The sequence below is a fragment of the Camelus ferus genome, chromosome 12 (assembly GCF_009834535.1).
Source record: "Camelus ferus isolate YT-003-E chromosome 12, BCGSAC_Cfer_1.0, whole genome shotgun sequence".
NCBI lineage: Eukaryota > Metazoa > Chordata > Mammalia > Artiodactyla > Camelidae > Camelus > Camelus ferus.
The window spans coordinates 12,886,019-12,906,423 of NC_045707.1; the positions used below are offsets into that span (position 1 = coordinate 12,886,019).

General features: G+C 39.9%; 1 long non-coding RNA gene across 1 annotated transcript; it reads left to right on the plus strand.

Annotated features, from left to right (window-relative positions):
* Window positions 1-15,326: 15,326 nt before the first annotated feature.
* LOC116667572 lies at window positions 15,327-17,584 on the plus strand. The gene is made up of 3 exons (XR_004324441.1): window positions 15,327-15,424; window positions 16,640-16,719; window positions 17,262-17,584. It is a non-coding gene; the product is annotated as an uncharacterized LOC116667572 (long non-coding RNA).
* Window positions 17,585-20,405: the final 2,821 nt, after the last annotated feature.

Below are 20,405 nucleotides of genomic sequence, written 5' to 3' on the forward strand. Positions count from 1 at the left end.
CACATCACTTAGGAAAATCAATGCATTTTTGTCTTCTGTTTGTTTGATGCATTTTGTTTTAGGAAATATCTCATTCCCCTAGTCCCTTTAAAAAAGTGTTATTATTGATTATATTTTTGGCAGAGATTAATATTACTATTGTTGTTGTTTTGCTACAATAGTCCTATTAAAGAAAGGAATTACTGCTTGCTGGGAAAATAGGCTGTTTACTAGGAATAATTGACTCTGGTTTGCATGTCCTTGCATTAAATTTGCATATCATTCATTTACAGGAAAAAAATCTTAGATACCTCTTCACGCCCTAATGTTCCTTCCCCTTCAGAGACCTTGAACGCCTCTTTTTTTAAACTTAATCTTCCTTAGGCTCCCTGTCTTCTTCACTTCAAATTTAAAAAGGCATCTGTAGAAAGGGCTCTGATTATAGGTATAAAACAATGACATTTCACAGACGATACAAAGATGAACAAATTGAAACTTAACATTTTGATGAGCTTGTGCTTGGAGTTCCAGCTAATATTGTCATCTTTTATTGCAAGCTTATTAAATAAGATGCATTGTCTCTTTACGAAGAAAATCTTAAATGGTTATTATTATTGAAGGCAGGTTGTTGACAGTTATTTAAATAATTGAGACTCTTCTGTTATTTTATCGATCCACGACATCATTTTGAATTCTGCTTTGTCAGTTCTTCAACATACGTTTTATGGACACCCGCCATGTGCCCAGGACCATGCTGAGTACTGGGATAGAAGGTGGTGCTGGTGACCAAGAGACTTGGGTCAGTCTTCTCCCTTATTGCAGCTCACAGTCTAGACATGGAGACAGACAAGTGGAGGAGGAGTTATGACACTGAACTGTAAGGGTAATTCTAGGGACAGAGTAGCCATCTTAGCTGGGCTGAAATTGAGCTTGGATACATTAACGGGAAACAAAGCAACATTTCTTTCCCTAAGAAACTACTCTCTCCACACAAAAGAGTGGAGAAGAATGTGTGCTTAAAATTAAATGCAAACATATTCTAGCATATTTGGTGTGGGAATGTGGGCCACGTTTGAAGTGCGTCAGGGGACAGGATAGAAATCATATTGCAAGAAGGTGGGCTCTGGTATGATGAGCTGAACTTAGCAAAAGGACTGACTGAGGGATGGAGGGAAGCTGTTGCTTCGTGTCTGCTGTGGCCTTGGCCTCTGAACTCTTGCTGTATTTGGCAACATCCTGGATCTCTGCTTGCGAATTAAAATTCCTCTTGTTCTGAAGTTCAAGCAACCCTCTACAATGGGAGTCTAAATTATTGCCAACAGAGAGTAAAGTGCATCATCCTCACTTTGATAGACATCGCAGCGATGTCAGAGCGTAGTGAAGATGGCTAGCATCAGTAGCCAATATAATGAGCAGTAATCTGCATCTCGGTAGGGACCAGGCAGAGCTTGGAGTGACTGAGGCCCGTGGCTCCGTGGCTTGGATTGCCAGAAGCCACCAGATTTAGCAATAAACCATAATGTACTTTCTCCGTGGTACCTGTCTATGTAGTTCTACACCTTTGAACATTTTCTAAGGTCCCTCAAAAATACTGCATGAAATGGCATCATAGAGACTAGTGCAAATGGTGACCCAGACTGAGTCTTAAGTGTGTGTAAGACTTTCCCTGGGAGCTCCTGTGGGCCCCAAGTGACCTCACAAGGGAGTTCATTTATGAACTCAGTGGGGGCTTGGCACAGTCAAGATTTGGCATGCATATTAATAAAACTTCTGTTCCCAACTAATGAAACATCTATTCCCAAATCGGGAAGGACTCTTGTTTTCTTTAATTTTGTTTTTTATTGAAGCGTAGTTGATTTGCAATGTCAATTTCAGGTGTACAGCAAAGCAACTCAGTTACACACATACATACGCAAATTTTCAGATTCTTTTCCATGATAGCTTATTACAAGAAATTGAATATAGTAGCTCCCTGTGCTATCCCAAACTGGGAAGGGACTCTCAACCCTGCATCAACTCCTTGTTTTCACTACCTTTCTTTCCCAGGTCCATTCCAGATCGGCAATGATTCCTTCATACTGGATCCATCAGTCGCTTATTTGTCTCAATTCTTTTTAAAACCTGAGTCCTGAATAGATAAATTCAGGATGCACTGCACACGCCATTGCCCATGGAAACCAAGGGGGCGTGATGTCAGTAACGTTCTTAAACAGGGCCATCCTTAGTCCCACCTCTAACATGAAGACACTGTTCCTCTTTGGTGTATAAAATAAGGCATTGCCCTTTTGTAGATTAACTTGCACAGCAGCTGACATTGTTAATCATGAAAACAGTTCCACTGTCCAGGACGAGTACTTCAGCATTCAGGCCAGTGATAAACGTAAGAAATAAATCTATGGGATCAAAAGAGTAAAGAGGAAAGGACTAAGATTGCACAATTTAAAGGTTTTTTTTCCCCACAATTGTATGGTATGTATCTTTATTTTCAGGGTCATAAAGAGGTACTCAAGGGAAAGAAAACATAAATATGTGAACAAAAAACCCCAGCTGGTGTTTTGCCAAGTGGAAAGAAAATGTGACCCATGAAACATTAATTCAGTCGTGTTATTAACCTGATCACTCCTTATTTGAAAATTAGGTAAAATTATTTTCAAATTGTCATGGATACTTGGAGGAATATGCTATTGTGTACATCTTTTAAAATGGAAAAGAGATCTGAGGCTAAGTTTTCCTTTAACACATTTTACCAACGACTGGCACATAGGAGTAAATTTGTACTAGGAATGTTCAGTCAGGTTAACTTCTCTTTTTCCTACAGTCAAATCTCTGTAGGGACCCTTTTACTTAGGAGTTTGCCCTTGTGCTTTGGTTTATATACCTCTATCCTCTGATCAATTCCAATCCCTTTGGAAGTTTTTTTGTTTTGTTTTTTTAGAGGAGGTACTGGGGATGGAACCCAAGACCTCGTTGTGTGCTAAGCATGCGCTCTTCCACGGAGCTATAGCCACCCCCCTGCTTTGGAAGTTTTAAAACAAGCCCTCAATTATTTGACCCACCTTCCATTAAGAGGCAGCATCTGTGTTCCCTCCCCTGAATCTGGGGAGATTTGTGACTCCTCAACCAACAGAACAGGGTGTGACCGTGTCTAGACTGTGTGTGCGACCTCTTAGGCTAAGGCCTGTAAGCAGTCCCAGTACCCGTGACCCATGCTGGAGTGGCAACACGTAGGAGCTCTGGTGGACAGTCCCAGCTGGGTCCAGCCTTCCAGACATCCCTGCCTCGGCGCCAGACGTGTGAATGAGCCATCTTGGATCCTCCAAATCCACTATCTGCCAGCTAACCACTGGGCAACCTCCATTAACACCACAAGAAACAGATGAATCACCCAAATGCCCTCAAAAATAGTTTTTTCCTTCTCATCTCAATTATGATGGCTCATGTAAGTTAAAAAAATCTCATTTGTCAATGAAAAGTTTTCAAGGAGGCACTCTGTAAGTAGAGAAAGTTTCTCTTTCAAATCTGTTCAAAACTGAAAAATTATGATATAACCAAATGGCCATTGTTTTGAGCCACCATGTTTCCGAAGTAGTTTGTTACCCCAATATATATTCCAACATGCCCCAATATATTCCACAGAAATAGATAAATGGAACAATCCCCTTAAGAGCTGCTTTTGGGGAAGCCCATTGTGTTCTGAAATTACATGTTCCTATTTTTGAAATTCAGAACTGCATTTTGTGCAATGTTGAATGTAAGGGGTTAAATGATGTTAAAATAGTCCCAATCCTGTATCTCAGTTACCTTGTGGCTTTAATGGGCCTGTCTTGACCGGTCTGAGGGCCTCATCACCAATAAGCCGTGATGTGTGGATTCTGAATACCCAGCACTTAACTAATGCATGAATTTCTGGAGTTCAACTATCTGTCGATTGGGAACTGTCTACATTGACAGCGACTGTATCTCTGGGAATAAACTCAACTCCACAGGTCATGCTGCTGCAAACTGGGTTAGGTATGGTGATGGAAAGGATGGCAGGGCCATCCTTTTTCCTGCAGCGTGCTCGCCTCCATACTGTGCTCTGTATTGACTGGCAGCCTCACCCAACTGCTCTCTGATGCTCAGTGACATTTTGTTTGTATTTTTTCCATGGTGCTCTGCCTTGAATTTTTACTTCTCCATATTCATTTCCCTCTATTCTACTAAATTGTAAGCGTCTTGTGAGTGGAGGTTATGCTGCCTTCATTTTCTATCACTGGATGGTGCGTGCTGCCTTATGAGACAGATAAATACTTGTTGACTAAATGGATGATTCTTTCCTAAAATGACTGCAACCGCCAAGGGATGATGTTCTAGCCTTAAATTGCCAGCCTGCGGAACTTCTGTCCTTTCTCTTGGTGATTTAGAATCACAGACTATCAGAGCTGGCAGGGAACTTAGGGATCACTTACAGATGGAGGAGCTGGGAACAGGGGCTGCCGAGTGAGTGTGAGAGCTGGGACTGGAGCCCAGGTGTCCTGACTCCACGCCAGAGCTGCTTCCACCAAACTCAACAGCCTCTTCGTTTCACGGATTTACCCGTTATCTCCATCCTGGCAGTGGTGACAGAATACCATGAGCTGCCCCACAGATCTCTCTCAGGCCAGTTCTGCATCTTTGACTTTTGTTGAAAGCCCTGCAGTTTTGCTTTCCCACCCCACCTCACTTACTGTGGTGACGTCATTTTAATAACTCATTTTCAAGCACTAGTTTCAAGTAAACTTGATGGGGGGGGGTCTGTCTCCCTCAAAAAAAGTAGTTTTCCTGATGCTCTCAGACCCACACTAAGTGCATTCTTTGATTCGATAGCTATTCATCACATATTTATCATGAGTATTGCAACAGATTGCTCTGTGATTTTTTTTCTATTTGCCACATATTATTAATTTCTTCTTAATACATTTGAAGTTATCATTTGCTTTCATTTCCCACTCAAAATATTTACTGTTGTTTTGGATGTGCTTTCTATTCATTCGCTCATTTATTCAGCAAATACTTGTGGGGAGCCCTGTGTGCAAGGTCCTAGGAACTGGGAGTACAGTGGTGAGTGTGACAAATGTGGTCCTTGTCTTCACAGTGATTACAGTTGTGTCTTGTTTTGGCTGCCTGATCCTGCCTTTCCCTCTGTCCATCTTGGAATTCCCTGAGTGAGGAAAAAAAAAGCGTATTTTTTCACTGTATCACATTCTGTCTTACATCGCAGGACTCACCTCCAGCTTCTCTGCCCATAGTCAGTCCTTCCCCCTTCTCCTGCCATTCCCCACACCCGGGGCTCTGCCGCTCACATGCAGTGCTTCCTCATATAGCTTTGTCTTCAGGCAAGGCCATTCCCAACCTCTGGAATGTCCTCGCCACTCTCCTTCATCAGAAGAACACGCATTCATCCTTCAAAGTCTTCCCTCATGAAGCTTTCCACTCCTCAGCCACACTAGCCCACTAGCCCAGTAGCACCCAGATTCTTATTTAAGGACACAAAACCCATCTAGAATATATATGAATGCTATTCAAATTAGAATACTAAGATTTTTTTTTTATAGATTACTAAGATGTTTAAAAACAACTCAGGAGAGATTTAAAAAAATTTTTTTAAAGTAATATATGCACATGTTAAAAATCGGTTGTGTGAAGTTCCAAGTTACTTCCTCCTAGAGAGGAAACCATGGTTACAAGCATGTTGTGATTTCTTCCAGATAGACATTCTATGCATATATGAATAGAGATCCTAAAGATTTTGTGGACAGAATTATTTCTGGTTCATTTGAAATAAATGAAAAACCAGAGAAGCCATAAAACGATGTATAAGAGTAGTGAAAGATGAAGTAGGGGAGGAAAAAGTTTTCCTCAACCCTCTTAGGGCTCCTTGGCCGAAAATTAAACTGACAAAGACAGATTAACAAGAGAAGAGCATACAGATTATTTAATACAAGTTTCACATGATGTAGGAGACTTCAAAAGGAAATGAAGACCAGGAAGAAAAAAAACCCAAACAATCAGACCTAAGTATTTTAATACTGGGCTCAAGGTGGGAGGGAATAGCTCAAGGGGTAGAGCACATGCTTAGCATACACAGAGTTCTGGGTTCAATCCCCAGTACCTCCTCTAAGAATAAATAAATAAGTAAACCTAATTACCCCCCCCCCAAACAAACAAAAGTACTGGCTTTGATGAAGAGTGGACAGTCATGGAGAAATGTGATAGGTCAAAGAGTAGGGGTTAAGTATAGTGAACTGGGGAGACTTGGCAAGACCTGTTTGTTAGGGTTCTTTTCCTTAGAGTCCCTTTGCTTTCAGAGGTAAGGACGCTCCTTTCCTCCAGGTACAGCGAGGGCACCTCTCATATGAGGGGTTTATGACTTATTTGGGGGGAGAAGGACGGGGTACGGGAGTTTAGAGTGACCGTCTTGCTTCTGCTGTTTTCTCAAACTTCTTCAGTTTGAAATACTCAGTATGCCAAGGAGGTGTCCCATTTTGGGGTAGTGTGTCCTGAACCCTGTCAATGACACGCCCTACCAATTGTTATAGAAATCAGAGCCAACACTTACTGACCACTCACCTTATGGAAGGCGCAACTCTGAACTCTTTACCTGCCTCAGTCATTTAATCCTCACAACCACCCCATGAGTTAGGTACTATTATTATCTCCTTTTTAGATGATAAAAACATTGAAGTAACTTGCCCAAGGTCACCGAGTTGGTGGAGTTTGATCTAAATCCAGACCTTGAATTTCAAGAGCCTCATCCCTGCTAAAGACAGAGATTTTTGTCTCTCCCAGGCCCAGCTCAAGAGTTACCCCATTATAAAGCTTTTTTTTCACTTATTCTCCAAGTAGACTTTCTTTGTACCCCTTTGTCATTCTCACTTTTGCATCTATCAGAGTTAACTGTGTTTTTAAAAATTTTTTTAACTTATTTGGGAGAGGTAATTAAATTTTTAATTTGCTTAATTTTTAATGGAGACACTGGGGATTGAACCCAGGACCTTATACATGCCAGGCATGTGGTCTACCACTGAGCCATACCCTCCCTCTAGACTAGAAATTGTGTTTTATGCACTGAGTATCCTCTGTGCTTGGCACAGAGTCAGGGTTTAATGTTTGTTGAGTTGGGAGGCTAAGTCTTTGAAGGAAAGACCTTGTCTGGTGTCGCCTGTGAGCCTATTTATGGTGCTGTTCAAAAATATCATTGTTCCATCAGCAACCTTTACAAAACCTGATGATTAAGGAGATTATGAGACCTCTTCTGCTGAATCTTAGTGGGGAAAAAAAATCCCTAGGATGGTTATATTTAAATGAGCCTTGAGAGGTTAAACCCTCCTATTAAGTATTTTAAGTATTTACATTTGTAATAAAAATAGACCTTTTCCGCTAGTCTGCATTCACCCTTCTGCCCACCACACACACAAACATCCCTGACAGACCTACACTCACCTTTCAACATCTGCTTCTGTTTTGATTTCCCCAATGGCAAGTATTGTTTTAAAAGAATACTATAAAATAATGCCTAATCATTGTCAAATAAATGCATCCAATAAAGAGATTTATAAAGAAGAATGTGGAAATCACCTGGAAACGTATTATCTAGTCACTAATGCAGCTAGCATTGTAACAATATATATTTTTTTCAGGCATTTTTCCCCCCGTACCCATTCCCCAAAATATTTTTTACAAAAAAAGAAATCACACGAATCATACTGCTTTGCACCCTGATTTTTTCACCTAAAGTAAATCTGGTCATTTTCCATATTAATGAATGTTTAATTCTGTGGTATTTCTTACCTCGATGTATCATAAGTTATTGAACCAGTTTCCTATTCATGGACATTTTAAGTTGCTTCTAATTTTTCACTGGTATAAAAACATGTCTTGGGAAGGCTGTCTTGGATTCTGCACACATCTGATTATTTTCTAGGATAAACTTCTAATCGTGGAATTGCTAAGCCAAAAGGTACATGCATTTTCAAGTTTTAGAAACATTTTCCAGGGTCCACTCCGGTCAGCACTGTAGACAAGTTCCTGTTTTGCCACATTTCTCTGCAGCGTTGATGAGCCCTGATCATTGTGGTTGATTTGCATTTCTTTGATCATTAGTGAGGTCAGATATTTTCTCGTTTTTCTTTGAACTTTGATTACAGCAGTTTGTGTATGCAGTGTGTGTTAAAGAAGTTTTTAATTTTCAGTGTGTTCAATCTCCTTTTATAAGGTATTGGCTTTGGGGATCATATTTATGTTTTCTATTATACCCCTTTATAATTTTGTTTTTTAATAGTTAAGTCTTTAATCCACCTGCCAATTATTTTTGTGTAAGGTATGAAATAGAATTTTAGCTTAATTTCCCCTTATTTTTAACTGATTATCATACTTCCTTTTAAAAATAATTTACCCTTCCCCTATTTAATTAAATAGTAATAGCAAATACTTGAGTTGTGATTTGTATGCCAAGCACTGTTCCACATGCCTTATGTATATGAACTCATTTAAACCTCATCACCACACTATGAAACAGGTACTATTATTATCCCCAATTCATTTTATTTTATTTTATTTTTTATGGAGGGACTGGGGATTGAACCTAGGATCTCGCACTTGCTCAGCACACACTCTGCCACTGAGTTATTGATAAGGAAACTGAGGATAGAGAAGTTAAGTACCTTGCCCAAGATCACGTGGCAAATCATGCTGGAGCCAGACTGGAATCCAGGGGGTTTGGGTCTGGAATCCACTCTCCATGGCCTCAGTGAAACACCTCCAGGTCCAGTTCTAACACTGCTTGCCCTCTGCACCTTCTCGCTTCACCCCAGTGAAACCTCTTCACCCTTACTTGAAACCTGTGCACTCACAGCACGTAAGTTTCTGCTTGGCAGGAAGACTGTGTGTGCATGGCCTCCTTGCCATAACAAATGCCAGTTTCCTTGGTGGCAGCGGCAGGGAATTAAGTATATTTGCCCCAGATGCAGTGCTTTGCTCATAGAAGCATAGAATCTTCCTTTCTTCTATCATTACTTTCTATTTTAATTTAAAAATAATATATGAACATAGCAAGCATTTATATAGCAAAAGAGTGAACACTGAGATGTGTCTGTGTTCCTACAACTTCCTTCCAGAGACATTTACTAGAAAGTTTTCTATCTGTGTATAGGTATATGTGTATACTTTTTGTTTTACATAAATAGGAATATCCTAAGTGTCTCTTCTGTATCTTTTTAAAGTTCTTGTCTCTTGACCCTAGTTCCATATAAATATGTATAGATCTAGCTCATTCTTCTCAATGACTCCATACTATCCCATTGCAAGGCTGGGACGTAATTTATGTAACCAGTCCCCTGTGAGTGAGCATGTAGGTTGCTTCCAATCTTTTACAATGATGACATCCTTAGACATTTGTCCTTAAGGATGTATGGGAGAATATATATAAGATAAAATTATTGCAGTGGAATTGTTCAAAGTATAGGTGCATCATACACTTTGATAGATAATGCCAGTTGAACCCATAGATTTTTTTATAGTTTGACAATATTTTAGAAATTACATAATTGACTTCCAGATAGTTATTGAATATCGAATGACTTTTGAAGAGAGAGCAATTTAAATGTGGAGACAAGAAAGTACTAATAAGTATGGGAAAAAGGGTTACAAATTGATTTACTATTTACTCCAAATAAGATAGGCTTGGATTAACAAGAACAAAATATAAAGTGGTAGCCAAAGTCAAAGTCCACCGTTGACGCTGCCATCACATGCTGGTTGAGAGGCAGCATTCGAGTGGTGAAAATCAGGGCACTGGGAACCAGACTTCCTGTGTTGGAAGCTGTGGTATGCCTCTTCTTAGCTGTGTGACTTTGGGCAAATTTATCTGACTTCTCTGGGCCCCAACTTCCTCAGAATAACAGCGGTAAAGGAGAAAAGAGTATCAAATGAGCTGATTGGCGACATAGTCACAATCTAGAGCCTTGAAATGCAAGCGTGACATCGGGAATAGATATGAAATCCCATATATCAGTGGTGCTCATTCCACATCGCGGGGATCTTTGTTTTCCAGGAAACAGTTGTTCTTGGCTCCATTTTTGAGGATGCACATGCCTCAGTGGAGGATGAGACTGATTTTGGCAACTGAATGGAACACTGGAGTGTTCAGTTTTAAGGCTGATTTTTGGGAAAAACAATGTCAATTAAGCCATTGATTACAACATCCTGATACGACAATACAAGAAAATGATTGTTTGGAGTGTTGGATGTGATTTTTGACTCTTGAATCAATTGCTTTGTTCCATTCATGAGAATATCAGGGATTTTAACAAACATTATATAGTGTTTTTCATTTCTGAAGAACTTAAGGTTTGCATAATTGTATATACTGTTGAGTAAAGCTGTCAAACAGTTACATTTGATCCACCTGTGTATATCTATAAATGCTATACTATTAATGGTCCCTTGATTTATATAATAATGGTAACAATAATTCTGTACATTTGTATACTGCTCAAAATTCTTTTACAAATTTTTCAGTTTTTGAGGACAGGTTCCATTTTTTTTTTTAATCACATGCCTCAGTTAACCTCTTGAAAGAAAATTAAGAAATTGGAACATCAAACTTCTTTAACATGAGGTTAAAGGGAAAAAAAGGATTTTTCTATTGTGGAGAAAATGCATAGTCAGGAAGGTGTATAAGATTAATCCCTGTTGAAATGTTAATTTTGTAATAACACTAGCTAAAAAAGAAATCATGTGAGAGTCTGATACTATTAAAATCAGTTGATTTCTGTAGGACACAAATGACTTGGATCCCTTGTGGTGGTGGGCAGAGGGGGTACAACTATTTCTCACTTGATAACAAAATGCTATTTCTGCTTTATTTGCATCTGTAAAACCTCTCAGGAAGAGACAAATTTCTTTTCTACCAGCTAAAACTAAAGAAAACGAAACCTTGTAATTTAATTCTTTCCTTGCATCCAGGTGGTGGTGCTGTTCTCATGAAAGAAAACATTCTACAAATCTGTTTTTTTTTTTTTTTAGAGGTAAATTATTATAATTGCTCTTTTATTTGCAAATTGAGCTGTTAAAGCAATAAGACCATATGGACATAATTTCTATTAACCTTTTAAAAACTTCTGTTTTCAATTTGGAATTATTTTAATCCATAGTGATTAATCAGCAATGTGCTTAGCAAAAAGATTGTGCTATACTTATTTATGGTGGGTAGTAACGTAAAAATGTGCACCATCATTCTTTGTATTTGAAAAGCACGATGTCCAGAGAATACCCTTATCTTTGCAAACCACAGTGCTGTATTTATGAAGACATAAAAACCTGTAGAAAAGGTGAAGAATTTAAAGTGGGTAAAATGGCAACACTATTCAAATTCAAACAGGGAAGCCGACTGTTAAAGCCACACAATATATAACTCCCAACAGCGCTGCTTTTACTTTAGATAATGCTTTCTTGTTGTTTGTTTGGTGGTTTTTTTTTTTTTTTTCTTCTTTTCCATTTTGGCTTCCTTGGTGTGAAAGTCATAATGAGAGAAAAGTAAATGCTTACATATTTTTATTTTCAAAAGTCACCTCCCAAGAGATGAAAATTTCTTTCTATAAAGTTTTCTATATGAAATAATGCCTAAATATCTGTATGTGGCTCTCTGAATACCTCTGGATATTTAAGGGGAAAATATCACTGCATATTTATTTAAATGAGATAAAAGCCCATGTTTCTTGCTAAAGGTCAGCAGCAGTTCTGTGAATCTGGGGAGGGGACTGATTCTGGGGTGGGAATTGTCTGTCTCTGGCAGAAGCCCATATTAAAATGACTGAATTAATCTTCCACTGTATGAAAATCAGTTGCTCCCTGTCAGGAAATTTGTTACCCCATGTCCCTTTCCTTAATCAAAATGTCCTGAAATTTTTTTGAACTATCTTCATTATTTAGAGGAGTAGACAGCCCAACAGACTCAAAAAGGAATCCGAAGACTTGAACTCTAGAATCTCATCAATTGCTAACTTTGACCTTGGGCAAGATGCCGCATTTGTCTAAGCTGTTCCTTATAAGTAAATGAAAGAGTTGGACCAGAATATAGATGACCTTTAAGGCCATTTCCAAATCTATAACTATGACTTTAAATCAAAGGCATTAATAAAGACGTAAATATATTATATACACTATATGTCAACTAATATGAATATAAATAATTATATATCAAATATATATAAACAATACACAAAAATCTATTATCTCATATAACAGACAAGGGTATAGGGAAATTACGAGGTTGCTTAATTTAGCGGTCAATGACATTATCAAGGATGTGAAATTTTTCCTGTCTCTCTGCTCTGTCATCCTCACTGTCTTGGTTTTTGTCCTTAGGCTTGTCTCCTCGTGGTTGCAGGATGACTGCTGTAATTCTGGGTGTTACGTAGGGACATGACTTCGTCACGTAGAAGAAGAGCCCTTTCATTCAGTGGGTCTCTTGTTTGTAAGGAAAATCTTTTCTTGAGCCACCACTCCCCCGACCCCAGCAGACCTGCTTCCATGTATCATGTATTATTAGCCAGACTTATAGATCACATGCTCCTGTCTAAACCATGACTGGCTTAAATCAATAAAAATTCACCTGCTAGAGGTAGAAAAGACCCAGATATCCATGTCTCAATGAAATGGGGGTTCTGTTGGCAAGAAGGAATGGAAGGAAGGAATGACAGTTGGGTAGGCTGCCAACAGGGCCAGTCACACTGAATGGCATTACATGACCCCACCAAAACCTAACCGGCACCCCTTCCTCAATTCCCAAGCTCTTTGTGTGACAACACTTAGACTATAAACCCTAGTGGACCATAGGTTTGAATGAAAAAGTCAAAACTATAAAAATAAAACTCTTGGAGGGAACCAGGAGTAAATCTTCATGACTTTGGGTTAAGTGATGATTTCTTAGATACAATACCAAAAACACAAGTGATAAAAGAGAAAATCGATAAATTGGACTTCATCAAAATTAAGAATGTTCAAATGACACCATCAAAATAAGAGGACCACCACAACAGGAGGAAAATATTTGCAAGTCATATATCTGATAAGACACCTGTATATCTAGAATAAAGAATGTTTACAACTCAATAACTGAGTAAATAAATAACTTAAAAATGGACAAAGGGCTTGGATAGACATTTTTCTAAAGGAGATATATGAATGGCTAATAGGCACATGGAAAGAGCTTGTCTTTAGTCATTAGAGAAATACAAATCAAAATCACAATGAGATACCACTTAAAATCCACTAGAGTATGTATAATAAAAAAAGATAGACAGTAACAGGTATTGGTGAGGATGTGGAGAAGTTGGAACTCTCACACATTGCTGATGGGAGTGTAAAAAGTGCAGTTTGCTATGTCCTCAAATGATTAAACACGGTTGCCATAAAACGCAGCAATTCCTCTCCTAGATACATACCCAAGGAAATGAAAACACAAGCCCACACAAAAATGTGTACATGAACGTTCATAGCAACACTATTCATAGTAATCAAAAGTGGAAACGATCCAGATGTCCACACAATGGAATATTATTTGGCCATAAAATGGTTGAAGTACTGATGTATCCTATAAGATGAATGAACCTTGAAAACAAACTTTCATTCATGTTAAGTAGAAGAAGCCAGCCACAAAAGGCTACATATTGTGTGATACCATTTATATGATGTAGAGAACAGGCAAATCTACTTTTAGTAGAGACCGAAAGTAGCTTAGTGAATGCCAACGGGTGGAGGATGGGGAATACAGGGGGTAGCGATGGGAACTGACTGCTAATGAATAAAAGGTTTCTTTCCAGGGTGGAGAAATGTTTTGATTTTTGTTTATGCATTTTTCGTTACATTTAGTTTCTCTAAAGTGACACAATCTGTTTCTACTTTTTGAATGGTTATTCTTGTATGTGTCATATGCCTCTTAAACACATTTTCCTATCTATGCCTAGAATTATCCAGCATTTAACTCCACCTTGAGAGGAAACAAATTTTTGCACACTTTCATTTACCAGCTGCTTCTGTTTCTGCTGCCATTTTCTATGCTGAGAAAATCTTTATCACTCTCCCAACAATTATTAAGCTTTAACTGTCGTTTATTCTGGGTTCTTTTTAATGGAGGTACTGGGGATTGAACCCAGGACCTGGTGCATGCTAAGCATGTGCTCCACCTCTGAGCTCTACCCTCCCCCCATTCTAGTTTCTCTACCCGTCCCCCTGTCCCCCGGGTTTTCTATCCCGCATCTTCTTTTTGGATCTATTTTTCATTATTTGAAGGTACATTCTTTACTAGTTATTTCCTGAGCTGATTCAAGGTTGAGAAATTTTTTGAGTTCTTACATTTACAAAAATGTCTTTCCTTTCACACTTGAGTTATAGTTTGGCTAAGTTAAAATTTTAGGGTCAATTTTTTTCCCTCAGAACTTTGAAGATGTTCCAATTTCTTCTTGATTTCAGTATTAGTGATGAAGTCTGATGTCAATATGATCTTTGATCTTCTGTTTTTTACTCTCTTTATTCTTTTTGTTCTGAAATTTCACAAGGATGGATCTAGATGTAAGTTCTTTTTTCATTTATCCTGCTTGGAGACTGGTCAATACCAACATGAATATTTTCTTTCTCTGAGAAATTTTATTTTACTAATTTCTCAGTTATTTCCCCTCTTTTACATTCTCTCTGTTCTCTCCAGAACCCCTATTAGATGGCCCTGGGAATCTCTGAGTCAGTCTTTCTTGTTTCTTAACTTTTCTTTCATATTGTCTTTGTCTCTTCCAACTATATTTTGAGAGAATTCCTTAGCTTGGTATTTCAAAATGCTGTTCATATGTGTCCATTCTACTACGTAGCTCCCAAATTGATCTTTTGATTTTGATTGTCAATATTTTAATTCCTATAATACTCAGTTAATGTTTTAGTTATAATATCCTCTGTCTTTCCAGAGATATTTTTATACGTATTCTAAAACCTTGTAAGCTCTTTTAACTCTGATTCTTCGAGACACTTTATTTGTTGAATTTGGTCTTTGTTTTAAGGTGTTAGTTTTCCCCCAAATGTTGCAGAGTCTTAGTTATTTCAGCTTTTGAGAATCAGTAATTTTGTCTGCTCTGTTCAAACGCGGTCTATGTGGGAGAGGTGAGACGTGCCAGGGTTTCAGGCTGGCGCTGGTCCTCCGTCTTCTCCGCGGGTAGCTTCTCTAACCCTTAGAGGGCGCTCTTCTTGGCTTCTTGCCCTGCTTCTCCAGGCCCAGGGCACAGCTTCACTGGTGCAGCTTGTGAGTTAACATGACTGTTTCTCTCTCTCTCCTTGTATCTTTCAGAGCCTTACTGGCTTGCCCACTGCCTCCTTCCTGCTCTTTGCTGTCATTTCCTGAGAGAAGGGCAGAATTAGATGGGGAGGTCTCTGCTATTCTCAGGTTGTATTCTTTGTTTTCTGTTTATTTCTTTGGTTTTATTTTTAACTATGTTTTAGGAACTCAGGGAATTACAAATCTTGAGGGAAAAAAAAGTATACTTAATATACTTAATCAAAAAGCTGAGAGTCCTCCCTCAGACTATATACAGCTAACGAGCCTCAAGTGCCCCTTAAGACACAGGATATGAAGTTAGGAAAACTGATAGTTGAGTTCCAGTTCTTCCACATTTTTTGGTGTTGTGATCCATTTCCGAACCTCAGTTTCTTCGTCAATAAGCCAAGGACAGTAAGAATATCTGCTCCATATGTTTTGTGATGATGAAATATATCAGGAAAGTGAACATCCTTTGTGAGCATCAGAGAGCTACTCAAAAGCCATTATTCATCACACTGAGTGATGCTTCCTCAGACCGCAGGTGTGTGTGTGGGAGGGTAGCGGGAAATAGGAGAACAGAAGATGGGGAAGAGGAGACTGCCACAAGCTCTTGCCCCAGACTTCTGTTTTATAGTCACTGCTCTCGGTTCCTTAGACTTCCTAGCACCAAGGAATTTTCTGTGTGTCAAATCCAGAAGCCCTACTTTCCTAATGGTGTAAAACCTAGCCAAAAGAATCACCGTGAAGGCTCCCATTTAACTAGAGCAGATGATTGGTTATGGGGAAGAGGGGATAAGGGATGGCTCTGTAGGTAGGATTACAAAATTATATTAATGTTTTCCCAGGGCTTCATCAAAGGGACAGTTTCATACGTATCTTGTCCTCTGTGTAAAAGAACTTGGAATTACCTAAAATCTCAATCTGAAAATATCTTCTATAAGGAGAGGACTTTGTGGACATTTTTCCCCTCAATGATGCAAAACTGAGTAGAACTGTAAACACGTCAGAGGGTCTGAAATCCACATGGGCTGGAGTCCCGGCCAGGGTCCCCCCCTCTCAGGATCTCTCTCCTCCTCCGAGTCTCATGCTCTTCCTTTCTTTAAGGAATACAATATCCCAGACAGTTCAGCCTAAGATGTGCTGCAGTCACGGATGCCCACTTTGAGGCTTAATGTTAAGAGGTCCAATGAGTATTGATAATACTACAATGCAATGGACAGAGAGATTTCCTTCCAATGCACTTTCATGTAGCTTATAACAGCTGGCCTCAGCTAACATTGGAATTCTGTGTTTTACTTCTTTGTTGAAATAATTCTTTGCCAAAATGTTTTTTTTCACTAGGTTGAAATCGTCTAGCTGAATCAGAATGGTGCTGCCTGCCTGCGGATTTCTTATGTGGATGACCATTGTTTTCCAGAGAGGTGAGAAGCTTATTTCCCTCCATTTTCACTCTGCAGGGATTGTTCTATCATACAGGATTACGCAGCACTCACTCATTCTTCTTGGGTTCAAATAAAGGATGGGTTTGGTCTGAGGTGTCCCATATTTTGAAATGGAGGCACGTAGTGATGGTCAGGATTTGGGGAGGGAACAGATTTAACAGGAGAAGGATGAGAGGCTGGACACTGCCTGGGGCTAATTTCAGCTAGATCAGCTGGATCGTGATTGACCCAAAGCTGGCAGCTAGACTTGTGTGGTCTGCATGATATGCACAGAGTTAGCTCAGACAGTTCTCAGCTGACAGGCTCTCGTATTTCTAGATATTCCAGTAATGGTTCCCAGAATGTGCACTTCATCGGCAAGTACATTTAAAAATAAAAGGCTTATGGAAATACAGAGAAGACCAAAAGTCTGAGAATAAAAGTCAGCCCTTTAAGTGGAATAATTTCAAATATATGAAAAACTCACTAGAATGTCCTTAATTTTCTCATTTGTTTTTTTTTCCCTGACCAATGAAAATCAGATCCTGGATCAACACTGCACATAGATGTTTGAGACCCACTGCCCCTAGTCCACAGAGCAGTCTGTAACTTCTTGATCTGCAAATCCACTTCAAATATTTAGAGAACACCTACTACGTGGAAACAAAAAGGTGAACAAAAGGTCTCCATTGTGTAACTAATTGCAGAACACCTCACCAATAATGTCTTACTTGAATTCATTACTCTTTCTAGTTTTTAATTTTTTCTTGAAGTATAGTTGACTTACAGTGTTGTGTTACCTTCAGGTGTACAGGAAAGGGATTCAGTTATACATAAATATATGTATGTATTCTTTTCAGATTCTTTTCCATTATAGGTTATTACATGATATTGAGTGTGGTTTCCTGTGCTTTACAGTAAATCCTTGTTGTTTATCTAATTTACATATAGTTGCACGTGTCTATTAATCCCAAACTCCTAATTTATCCCTCCTCCTCTTCCTCTGTGGCAACCATAAGTTTGTTCTCTATGCCTGTGAGTCTGTTTCTGTTTTGTAAATAAGTTCTTTCATACCATTTTTTTAGATTCCACATGTGATATCATATGATATTTTTTTTTCTTTGACTTGCTTCGCTTAGTGTGATCATCTCTAGGTCCATCCATGATGCTGCAAATGGCACTATTTCATTCTTTTTCATGATTGAGTAATATTCTTTTTAATAAAAATATATTTGTGCAGATATAATTGGTCACAGCCATTTTTGGCTGTTGTTTCCATCACAAGTCTGAATGACTGAGGTGAATAAAAGGGTAACATTTAAACACTGAGTGTTTCCTTATTTCACCTGATGAGTTGTTTTTTGGGGGGAGGTTTGGAGGGGAGGTAATAGGCTTATTTATTTATTAATTATTATTTTTAAAATCTAACAGAGGTACTGGGGATTGAACCCATGACCTCGTGCATGCTAAGCATGAGCTCTACTCAATGAGCTATACCCTGCCCCCTCAGCTGATGACTTTAAACCTCTGCTTGCTAAGGAAGCACGGAAGAGGAAGCATGAAGAGTATGTACGTCTAGGTGAGGCCGTTTCTTTGGTGTTAAGTCTGTGCAACTAAGACACAAGGACGCAGTTGAATGAACTGCAGCCTGAATGGCTTGCTCTGGGAAAGCCAAATGGGCCTTTCTTTTTTGCCAGGACTGGAAAGACGCACATTGATTGCGCAATTAAGGAAAGGTTGGCTGAAGGTGAGGAAGGTTTCTCCGTCCTGCCCTTATTGCTCAACGAGCTTGTTTAACAGGCTGCACGGGAGCAGCGGGCTGTGGCGGGGCGAGGGACTGCTTCTCTCTAAGTATTGCTGGGCAGCTGCCAAAGACAGTTCAAAAAGTAAAACAGCTCAAGCGTCCCATGCCACGAGGTACAAGATTGACGTGTTGGGGCTCACAGGTGCATTCACAGCAAATTGCCGTCTGCGTAAGTTCTAGTTATAGATAAGGAGCCATTTGCGCGGCGTCTGGTACTTTCCGTGTTGTTCCGTCTTTCTGGAACCTGCACATTGGTAGAGGTGCTGCAGAATCGCAGGGACAGCCCGGCCCTGACAGGGATCTCGTGTGATCGTTTCGTGCTTCCCGGGAACCGGTGTTCTTACCCTCCCACCGCCATCCGTTGTCCCCGGTGAGCTGTCGCAGCGCCGTCCCGCAGATCTGGTGTCGCCGCACCGCGCTCTGTGCCCTCTGGCAGCGTTCTGCTGCCAGCACCCTTTCCCCATGAGAATCTGCCCCGCTGCGACTCTCGGCTGCGTCAGTCACTGCCAGTTCCTCCCGTGAAAGGAACTCCTTTTTAAAGCCTGCAGTTGATTTGGCTTTTATACAACGGTCTGGTCACAAACTCTCTGTGACAGCTCCGCCTTGAGCATCCCGTTCGGGAGTTCAGAAGAGCTAGGGTTGCATGTGGACTCTGTTTAACGACAAGTCTTTTGGCTTTTCTGCTGGCCTCAAACCTGGTATAAACAGTGATTTTGCACTTGCTGAGGAGAGTTTTCTCCTTTGCTTCTGTCATGGACTCGAAGGAAACCTGGATATTTGTCATAATGATAACTGGTCACCTGTATTCTGGGCTTACTATGTGACAGATACTGTGCTGAGCAATTTACAATGTGCCGTCTCATTTATTCTTCACACTCATTCTACGGGATGGTTATGATTATTCCTGTTTTATGGTGGAGGAAACTGAGGCTGAGAAAAATTAAGGAAACCTGCTCAAAGTCACTGAGCATGCATGTGACAGAGGCAGGATTCCAGCCAAGGTTAGTCTGAGTCCAAAGCCATGCCCCTACTTCCTTATGCTTTCTCCTCGACAAGCCATTCATCCTTGGGCCACGTGGGGAATCCTGGAAGAGTTCAGGCATCAAACACACACACACACACACACACACACACACACACACCCCATACTCTAGCTTTGCTTCCAATCAGACATGGAATTAGTGCTAGTAGAGCTGACCGAGGGGGCATCTCCGCCCTGCTTAGGGCACCAAGTTTCTCCAATAATCAGCCCTTTATGATGCCTCCCCTGGTGATGGGCAGCACTAATGAGCAGTTTTGTTCAGGACAGTTCTCTATCCTAAGAAAGGAACTTGGCCTCTACCCCAACCCCCTAAGGACCACCCTCTAAAAAGGAGGCCGAGACAGTTCCCTAAAAGACAGGGCATGTCGGATACCCCTTTGGGCAGGATGGAAGACACATTTCCCATCTTATTCTCATTTTATGTGGAGGTTTGATCTAAGGCTCTGCTTCCAGGCAGTGCTGTAGCACCGGTGTGTAGGTGAGACTGCCCCAGGACAGCCTCCGTTATCAGTGAAGTCTCCCCTCCACCCACCTGACGTAGAAGATGGACCCTCCCAATTCCTCTGTTAGTAAACAGTGTTATGAGGTTCTAGCCTAGATTTAGTAAATTTACAAAGTAGTCACTCCCCCCAACCCCAAACTTGGGAAAATTGGAGAAGTAGCCATTTTTTATAATACTCTTTTGAGGATTCAAAACTAAAAAACTAATACAGAATAAACAAATTCCAAAACAAACATTTCAGCACACCTTTCTAAAATGATGTCAAAGAGAACTCTTCTTTTTAAAAGCAAATGAATTCTGAGGAGACAGAGTGTGTTGGAAGTCTCCTGTTCTCTGGC